We start from the raw sequence: 10,576 nt of genomic DNA on the forward strand, positions 1-10,576 counted from the left end.
AAATGGCAAAAATATTGGGTGGCAGTCAAGTTTGAACTATTTATACAAAAGATAAGAGAAACTGCCCAAAAATTGCAAGTATTCAATTATGTACGCAGTGGATCGTCCCGTACGATCGTGGAACGTCCTGGACGATTTTAATTCAATGGTCGGAAACGAACCTTATGTATATTGGTACGAATTATTTTCGTACACGCTAATCGTCCCGTACGAACCAAGTTCGTCCTGTACGAAACAGTTATTTCATAGGTCGGTTCACGAAATTTTTCAGGACGTAACCAACTGATGTAAGTAGGTTCAGTTCGTTCTGGGACGAATAGTTTTCGTCTGGACGAACAGAGCAAGCTTCAATACAGAGACGTTCGTTCTGGGACGAACCTTTTTTTTTGTCTGGACGAATGGAGCGAGCCTCAATACAGAGAGGTTCGTCCTGGGACGAACCTTATTTTTTGTCTGGACAAACACGACACGGTGAGAATACAAAGACGTTCGTCCTAGGACGAACCATTGATTTCATCTGGATGAATAGTAGAAAGTGAGAATCCCGAGACGTTCGTCCTGGGACGACTATTAAATTCGTCCTGGACGATTAGGACTTGGAAAAATTTTCTCTCCGCCTGTTCGATCCATTGCTCTCCTTAGGGGTAATTAACATGATCGTCCCGTACGAACTAAGTTCATCCTGTATGATCAGTTCACAAAAAAAAATGTTTCCCAAGTGTGTATATTGTGATTTTTCACTCAATTACAATCACTCCCTCTCATATCAAAACTTATGAAAATTTATTGAATTTGATTACAAGTCTTCAATATCTTGGAGTTGATTTTCCTGAAATGTTAGTACATACTATAGCAAGAAATAAATATTCCAAATCGTGTTAGGAGATATATGTAAAACAATAATAATTGAAATCATCAAAATAATACAAGTTGTAATAATGTAAAACATTCAAAATAGCAACTCTCTTAACAATTATGACTTTTCGTAGGATTAGACGTACTAGTGGTGGATAATGCCATTCATGGCACTATCCTAATTTAATCCAGTTTTGTTTCTTTGATTAGCATTCTTTCTTTCCATAGAACCATGACTAGCACGTCTATCATGGCAACATCCTAGTTTAATCTAATTTTTTTCTTTTAGTTTAATATTAATCATTTCCTAAGGATGAGACGTGTTAGTCGTGTACAACACCCTTTGTGGCATTATACTAGTTTAATTTAGTTTTCTTTTTTCCTTTGATTAGGATTCTTCCTTTCTATAGGATTAGACGTGCTAATGGTGGATAATGCCCTTCATGACACCATCTTAGTTTAATTCAATTATCTTTTTTCTTTAGCTTGATATTCTTCTTTTTTTGTAGGATTAGACGTGCTAGTTGTATACAACACCTTTTATTGCATCATCCAAGTTTAATCCAATTTCCTTTTACTTTAGGTTATGATTCTTCCTTTCCTTATGATTAGACGTGGTAGTGATGGATAACTCCCTTCATGGCACCAACTTAGTTAAATCCAATTTTCTTTTCTTTTAGGTTATGATTTTTTTCCTTATAATTAAACATTCTAGTGGCAGAAAATGCCATTCGTGGCACCATCCTTGTTTTAATCCAGTTTTCGTTTCTTTTAAATTAGAATATTTCCTTTCCTAAGGATTATACGACATTGGTGTATAACACATTTTATGACGCCATCCTAGTTTAATCCAATTTTCTTTTCCTTTAAGTTAGGATTCTTCAATTCCGTAGGATTAGACGTGCTAGTGGTGGACAACACCCTTCGTGGCATCATATAGTTTAATATATTTTTTCTTTTCCTTTTGGTTAGGATTTTCCATTTCTTAGGATTAGATGTGCTAGTGGAGGATAATGCCCTTCGTGGCACCATCCTAGTTTAGTTATATTTCCTTTTCCATCATGTTGGGATTTTTTCTTCTTAGGATTAGAAGTGGTAGTGATGGATAACGTTATTCATGGCACTATCCTAGATTTAAACCAATTTTTTATTCTTTTAGGTTAAAATTCTTCCTTTCCTTAGGATTAGGCGTGTTATTGGTGGATAACGTCCTTCATAGCACCTTCTTAATTTAATCCAATTTTTTTTTTACTTTGGTTAGGATTTAGTCTAGTTTTCTTTTTCTTTAGGTTAAAATTCTTACTTTCCTTAGGATTAGACGTGTTAGTGGTGGATAACGCCCTTCGTGGCACCATGCTAGTTTAATCTAGTTTTCCTTTTCTTTAAGTTAGGATTCTTCTTTTTCTTAGGATTAGATATACTAGTGGTGAATAACATCCTTCGTGGAACCATCTTAGTTTAAACTAGTTTTCTTTTAGGTTAGGATTCTTCCTTTTCTTAGGATAATATATTCTAGTCGTGAATATCTCCCTTCTAGGCACCATGCTAGTTTAATCAAGTTTTCTTTTTCTTTAGGTAATGATTCTTCATTTTCTTAGGATTAGACGAGCGAGTGGTGGATAATGCTCTTCATCGCATAATCCTAGTTTAATCCAATTTTCTTTTCATTTAGGTTATGTTTATTCCTTTTTTTAGGATTAGACGTGCTAGTGGTGGGCAATGCTCTTCGTGGCACCATCCTAGTTAAACCCAGTTTTCTTTTCCTTTAGATTAGGATTCTTCCTTTCTGTTGGATTAGACGTTCCAGTCGTGCACAACACCCTTCGTGGTACCATACCAGTTTAATGCAGTTTTCTTTTCATTTTGGTTAGAATTCTTCCTTTCCTTAGGATTAGATGTGCTAGTGATGGATAATGCCCTTCATGGCACCATACTAGTTTAATACAAGTTTCTTTTTATTTTAAGTTATGATTCTTTATTTTTTTAGGATTAGATGTTCTAAGGGTGGATAACATCCTTCGTGGCACCATTCTAGTTTAATCCAATTTTCATTTGCATTACATCAGGATTCTTCCTTTTCATAAGATTAGGTATACTTTTGATAGAAAATGCCCTTCGTGGCACCATCCTTATTTAATCCAGTCTTCTTTTCCTTTAGGTTAGGATTTTTCCATTCGTTAGGATTAGAGGGGCTTGTGGGGGATAACGTCCTTTGAGGCGCCATCCTAATTTAATCAAATTTTCTTTTCATTTTGGTTAGAATTTTTTTTAATTTTTAGTAGCAATAGACCTAGTGAGGGTATTGTGACTTTGGACGATAAAGTCATTAATAAGAGTACATGTTTTAGATATCTTGGATATATTGTTCAGAGTGATGGTGAAATAGATGGGGATATTATCAGTAGAATTCAAGTTGGATGGTTGAAGTGGAGGAATGCATCGAGATTGTTGTGATCAAGAAAAGTACATCTCAAACTAAAGGGAAAATTTTATAAGATGGTAGTGAGGCCTGCAATGCTTTATGGTGCTGAAAGTTGTCCATTAAAAGATAAGCATAATACTAAGTTAAGTGTGGCAGAGATGAGGATGCTCAAATGGATGAGTGGCTTTAACCTTAGAGATAGGATACGAAATGAGGGAAAAAGGATTCATGCAGCTTACCCCATGTAGTGGGATAAATGCTTGATGTTGTTGTTGTTTGGTTAGAATTTTTTCTTAGGATTATATGTGCTAGAGTTGGATAACGTCCTTCGTGGCACTATCATAGTTTAAAACTAGTATTCTTTTCCTTTAGGTTAGAATTCTTCTTTTCCGTAGGATTAGAGGTGCTAGTGGTGGATATTGCTCTTTGTGGCACCATCATAGTTTAATCCAGTTTTCCTTTAGGTTAGGATTCATTCTTTTTGTAGGATAGACATTTTAGTCATGTACAGCGCCCACTATATTAGTTAAATCTAGTTTTCTTTTCATTTAAAGCAGGATTCTTCCTTTTTATTGGATTTGATATGCTAGTGGTGGAAAATGCTCTTCTTGGAACCATCCTAGTTTAATTTAATTTTCTTTTTCTTTAGGTTATGATTCGCACTCTCTTTAGGATTAGGCGAGCTAGGGTTCGTTAACGCGCTTCGTTGCATTATCCTCGTTTAATCTAATTTTTTTCTTAGGTTATGATTTTTCCTTTCCATTTGATTAAAAGTGCTAGTGGGGGATAATGCCCTTCGTGGCACCATTCTTATTTTAATGAAGTTATCTTTTCTTTAAAGATATAATTCTGCCTTTCTTTAGGATTAGACGTGCTTGTGGTGAATAATGCCTTTCATGGCACCATCCTAGTTTAATCCAAAATTCTTTCCCTCTTGGTTATGATTCTTTCTTTTCGTAGGATTAGACATGCTAGTCGTGTACATTGCCCTTCGTAGCACCATAATAGTTTAATCCAGTTTTCTTTTCATTTAGATTAGGATTCTTTCATTTTTTAGGATTAGACGAGCAAGTGGTGGATAACGCCTTTCATGACACTATAATAATTTAATCAAGTTTTCTTTTCCTTTAGGCTATGATTCTTTCTTTCCGTAGGATTAGACGTTCTAGTCGTGCTCAACAACCTTCGTTGCATCATACTAGTTTAATCCAATTTTCTTTTCATTTAGATTAGAATTCTTCCTTAGGATTAGATGTGCTAGTGTTGGACGATGCTCTTCTTGGCACCATATTAATTTAATCTAGTTTTCTTTTTCTTTTAAGTTAGGTTTCTTCATTTTCTTTATGTTAGATGCGCTAAGGGAAAGAAAACGCCCTTCGTGGCAACATCCTAGTTTAATCCAATTTTCTTTTCCATTACATTAAGATTCTTTCTTTTCATAAGATTAAATGTGCTTGTGGTGAAAAATGCCCTTCGTGGCACCATCCTTCTTTAATCCAGTTTTCTTTTCCTTTAGGTTAGGATTCTTCCATTCATTAGGATTAGAGGCGCCAGTGGGGGATAATGCCATTCGAGCAATCATCCTAGTCAAATTTTCTTTTCCTTTTGCTTCGTGCTCATAGTTTTAATCAAAAGGCGCTAGTAGGGGATTAATGGAGTTTTCTTTTTATTTAGGTTAGAATTCTTCCTTTCCTTAGGATTTGATATGTTAGTGGTGGACAATGTCTTTTGTGGCACCAACCTAGTTTAATCTAATATCTTTTCCTTTAAGTTAGAATTCTTTCTTTTCGTAGGATTAGACGTGCTAGTCGTAACGCCCTTTGTGGAACCAAACTAGTTTAATCCAGTTTTCTTTTTATTTAGGTTAGGATTCTTCCGTTAATTAGTATTTGACGTGCCAGTGGTGGATAATATCTTACTTACACCATATTGGTTTAATACAATTTTCTTTTCATTTAGGTTAGGATTTTCCTTACCTCAGGATTAGACATGCTAGTGGTGCCTTAAAATCTTCGTAGCACCATCCTAGTTTTAATACAATTTTCTTTCCCTTTAGGTTAGCATTTTACCTTTCCTTAGAATTATATGTGCTAGTGGTGGATAATGTCCTTCATGTCACCATCTTAGTTTAATTCAGTTCTTTTCTTTTAGGTTAACATTCTTCATTTTGTAAGGATTAGATGTTTAAGTGATGGATAACACCCTTCGTGACACCATCATAGTTTAATCCAATTTTCTTTCTCTTCTGGTTAGTATTATACTTTTCCATAGGATAAGACATTTTATGGGTGTATAATGCTCATCGTTCCACCATCTTAATTTTATCCAATTTTATTTTACTTTAGATTGGGATTCTTCCTTTGGATTAGACGTGCTAGTGTTGAACCATGCCCTTCGTGGTACCATCCTAGTTTTGATTTAATTTTCTTTTCTCTTTTATGTTAGAATTATTTATTTCTTTAGAATTTGATGTGCTAGTGGTGAATAACGCGTTTCGTGGTACCATCCTAGTTTAATCTCAACACATTTCCTTTTTGTCTGCATTCTTCCTTTCCTAAATATTAGATGTGCAAATGATGAATAACGCCCTTCATTGCACCCTTTTAGTTTAATATTTTTTTCTTTTTTTTAGGTAAGGATTTTTCCTTATCTTAGGATTAGATCTGCAGCGGAGAATAACGCCATTTATAGCAACATGCTAATTTAATCATGTTTTTTTCCATTAGGTTAGGATTTTCCTTTCCTTAGGATTAGATATGCCGGTGGTGGATAACGTCTTCGTAGACCCATACTAGTTTACTCCACTTTTCTTTTCCTTTAGGTTTAAATTATTCCTTTTCTTAGGATTAGACGTATTAGTGGTGGATAATGCCCTTCGTAGTTGTTGGATCTGATGATATTCCAATAGTGGTTTGGAAATGCATAGGAGGTGAAGGAATTTCTTGTCTTACTAAACTTTTTAATGTTGTTTTGAAGACTAAAAAGATTCCAGATGAGTGGAGAATGTGTTTGTTAATTCCTATTTTTAAGAATAATCATAATGCAAAGGATTGTGCAAATTATAGAGCAAATTAGGTAATGTGTCATACTTTAAAACTATGAGCACAAGTTATGGAGCATAGGTTGTGGCGTGATACTAATGTTTCTCAAAATCAATTTGGATTCATGTCGGGTAGGTCGACTATGGAAGCCATATATTTATTAAGAGGTTTGATGGAGAAATATAGAGAAAATAAGGAGGATCTACATATGATATTTATTGATTTAGAAAAAGCATATGTAAACTTCCAAGAGAAATGCTACGGAGAGTTACTTGAAAAGAAAGGAGTTAATAACGCTTATATTCAAATCATTAAAGATATGTATTCATGAGTTATTACTTGTGTTCAAACACAAGGTGGTTCGACCAAGTATTTCCCTATTTCGGTTGGGTTACATCAAGGATCAGCTTTATGCCCATATCTTTTTTCTTTGGTCATGGATGTTCTCACTAGACATTTGGTGTATGCTTTTTGCCGATGATAGGATTCTTTCTTTCCTTAGGATTAAACGTGTTAGTGGTAGATAATGCCCTTCATGGCCTCATCATAGTTTAACCTAGTTTTCATTTCCTTTAGGTTAGGATTCTTCCTTTGCTTCGGATATGACGTGCTAGTGGTGAATAACGCTCTTCTTCTGACCGTCCTAATTTAATCCAATTTTCGTTTCCTTTAGGTTAGTATTTTTTTTCCTTAAAATTAGACATACTTGTGGTGGATAACGCTCTTCATGACACTATCCTAGTTTTAAGCCAGTTTTTACTTCCTTTAGGTTAGGATTCTTCTTTTGGGCAGATGCTACTGGGTTGTCCGGTGAGATTGGAACTTGTAAGAGCAAATGCGCCTCTAGAACCACGAGCTATTGCATGAATGAATTATTGTATGGTACTCGGATACCAATGCTATCTAAACCTGGTTTTAGTAACTTCTCTAGAATGCTGGAATCATCTCTCCTTAGACTAGTAACAGGTTCAGGCTCTCTGTTGCTTCGTTGGTTCTTGTTGTCCTTATAATAATAAGGAAAACATGAACTTGAGATATAATTTATGTGTTTTCAATTTTAGATCTTGCAAACTTAAGATTTGAGATATAATTTATAGATTTTTCACTAGTCATACAAAAAATCCTGATGGAATTGTTCGATTTGTGAAGGGGTATGCAAGTGTGAAAGATGTTATAGATGGAGCTGTTAAGATTTTAACTGTTGTGGTATGTATCCATATGACTTTCTTAGAAGCATCTCTCCTAAAAGCACTTCTTTCTCATGCTTGGAATCCTTTCAATCTCTCTATTAAGCTTCTTTCCTTGAAGACTCTTCTCTCTTTTTGAAGACCTTCTCTTTGTTATAAGATTTTAAGTAACATGGAAGCTTCTATCTCTTTCTCTCTAAAAAACAATCTTTGTCTTTAATGTCTCTCTATTAAGTAATCTTTCTTACAAACTACTTTTTCTAAATTCCCTCCCTCTTACTTTGAATCTTGCCTCATAACTCTCTCTATGAAGTTTCTCTCTTCTTCTTCCTCACGTTATCTTCCATGCCTCCTTTTCAATTTCTCTTTCTGATCATCTAAGAAATCTCTCTCTTCAACTTATTAGGCTCTCTTTCATAATTTCCTCTCTTTCTCAAACTCTCTCTATCTCTATATTCCAAATTCCTCTTTCTCTCTCTTAGAAGCCTTTTTCTCTCTCTCATAAACCCACCTCTCTTCATCCTAAAGGGCTCTATTACTATATAGAAGGTTTCTCTGTCTCTTATAAGCCTCTCTATCTCTTTAAGAAACGTCCTCATTTATGAAGCTTTTCTCACTTGGAAGCCTTTCTCTCAAAGAAGCCCCTCCCTCTCTTTAAAGAATCTCTCTTTGAAGTCTTTATCTCTCTTTTTTATATAAACCCATCTATCTTTTAAATGCCTCCCTCTCTTTGTCTTAAAAGCATCTTTAACTCTCGCCTTCTTTCTGGTAAGCTTATTTATACATTCACTCTTTCAGAAGTCCCTGTCCCTCTTAGAAACATCACTTCCATTCTCTCCCTCTTATAAGCCCTCTGTACATCTTTTCCCTCTTTCCTTAACCCCTTTCTCAAGATCTCATTTTCTATCTCTCTATTTTTGAATCCTCTCAATCTAAATTTCTCTCTCTTTTAAAAGCATCTCCCTCCATCTTAAAAGTTATTATCTATCTCATTCTCCATGAATAGTCTTGTTGCTCTCGTAAAAGAACTTTCTCTTAAAAATCTCTCTATTAAAGCCTCTTTCTTTCTTAAAAGATTCTCTCTATCTTAGAAGCCTTCCACTTTCTTTGAAACATCTCTTTATCCCAAAAGTCTCTTTGTTGATCTTAGAAGCTTCTTGCATCATTTCTTTTCATCAAAATTCTTTCTTATAAGCTTATCTTTCTCTCTTGGAAGCCTTTCTTTCTCTTTTAGAAGCACATACATCTCTCTTTTTGAAGCCTCTCCCTCTTAGTTGTTTCTCTCTTAGGAGTTTCTATATATCTCATAAAAAGCCTCTCTCTCACTCACACACTTACAGGTCTCACATTCTCCTAAAAGGCTTGCTCTCTCTTGTAACTTATCTTTTTTCTCTCTCTTTTATAAGCTCTATTTGTCTATAGTAGCAACTACATTCTTAGAAGCCTCAAATCCTCTCCTAGATGCATTTCTCTCTTAAAAAATAATAGAAAAACTCTAAATTATCTTTTTAAAAGCCTAATTTTCTCTCTTAGAAGCCCCTCTCTCTCTCACACTTTCACATTTAGAGTTTTTCTATTTCCTTAAGCTTCCCTCTCACTCTCTTTCTTAGAGTTCTCCCTCTTTCTTTTTTAAAAGCCTCCTTTCTAAATGTCATTCTCTAGCATCCTCTCTATTTTTTTCCCGAAGACTCTCTCTCTCTCTCACTCACTCACTCACTCTCATTAAACCCTCTCTTTCTCTTTTAAGCAATTATGCAACTCTCTCTCTATCATGAAAGTCTATCTCACAAAAAAATTCTCTTTCAAAGAAGCCTTTCTCTAAGAGAAAAATCTTAATAATAAATAAATATCAGATATTTAAGAAATATAATATCAGATATTTATTAAGATTTTTATAATAAATATAATAATTTATATATTTATTCAGTTGATATAAATTACTTTATAACTTTTATATAAAAATATTATAAGTTTTAGATAAATTTTTATTAAAATATTGTATCTAATAAAAATTTACAACGTTAAATTTAATTTAACAATAACATATAAAAATATTTTATTGATATGAAATTTATTTATTTTTTAGGTTTTTATTTGTGTATTATGTAATATATAATTTTAATATATAATGTAATATTTAATATAAGATTTAATATTTAATAAAAATATTAAATATTTTAATATGAATATATATATATAAAGTTTTTGTTTTATATTTATAAATTTTTTTACTAATGCAATTTTTTAAACATTTTTTAATATTATGTTAAAATTATAATAAATATGTTTTGATAAATTTATAAATTTATTATTAATAAAATTTTAACAAATATATGAATATAATATCTTTTTATTATTTAATATAATAAAGAAATGTTTAGTGTAATATATATTAAATTTATTTTCAAATATTATATTAATATTGTTTAAATATTATATAAAAGTTATTATTATTTTTATCATTATTAAATTTAAAAATTTAAAAATTTAAAAAATTATATTTAATATTACACCTATCTAGCTGTGATTCAAACTCGGGCCGCATAATTTAATAACTAAAAACTTACCATTTGATCACAGGCACATAACTTAATGTTAGGATATTAATAAATTTAATATTTATAGAAAATGCTAATTGGTTTGACAATTTTCTTGGAAATTACCAAATATTTATTCAGAGAACCGCATGCTAAGCAAAATATTAAAATATAATAATTAGGATTCACACCATTTAATAAATAATTTGTTACTGTTTGAAAACTAGGTTAGTTATGTGACAATCCCATTTGGTGACACCTCACGCTTCGTTGATTATTTTTTTGTAGAATCGAGTCCACCTACATTATTAGCTAGGATAATTTAAAATATGGGTCCCGTGCTCATTTATAATTCTAGCGGACACCCTACATTGGTCAGCCTATTACCCCTTTGGTGATTTCTAGCATGTTATACCCTTCGCGATTCTACATGTAGTTTAGGACTGACATCTTAGGGTAGACATCCTAGACATAATTTCACTATACATACACTTAGGCACTATTTTCATCTAGTCAGTCTAGAACATATCTATT

Source organism: Dendrobium catenatum, unplaced genomic scaffold (genome assembly GCF_001605985.2).
Source record: "Dendrobium catenatum unplaced genomic scaffold, ASM160598v2 fragScaff_scaffold_674, whole genome shotgun sequence".
Taxonomy (NCBI): Eukaryota; Viridiplantae; Streptophyta; class Magnoliopsida; order Asparagales; family Orchidaceae; genus Dendrobium; species Dendrobium catenatum.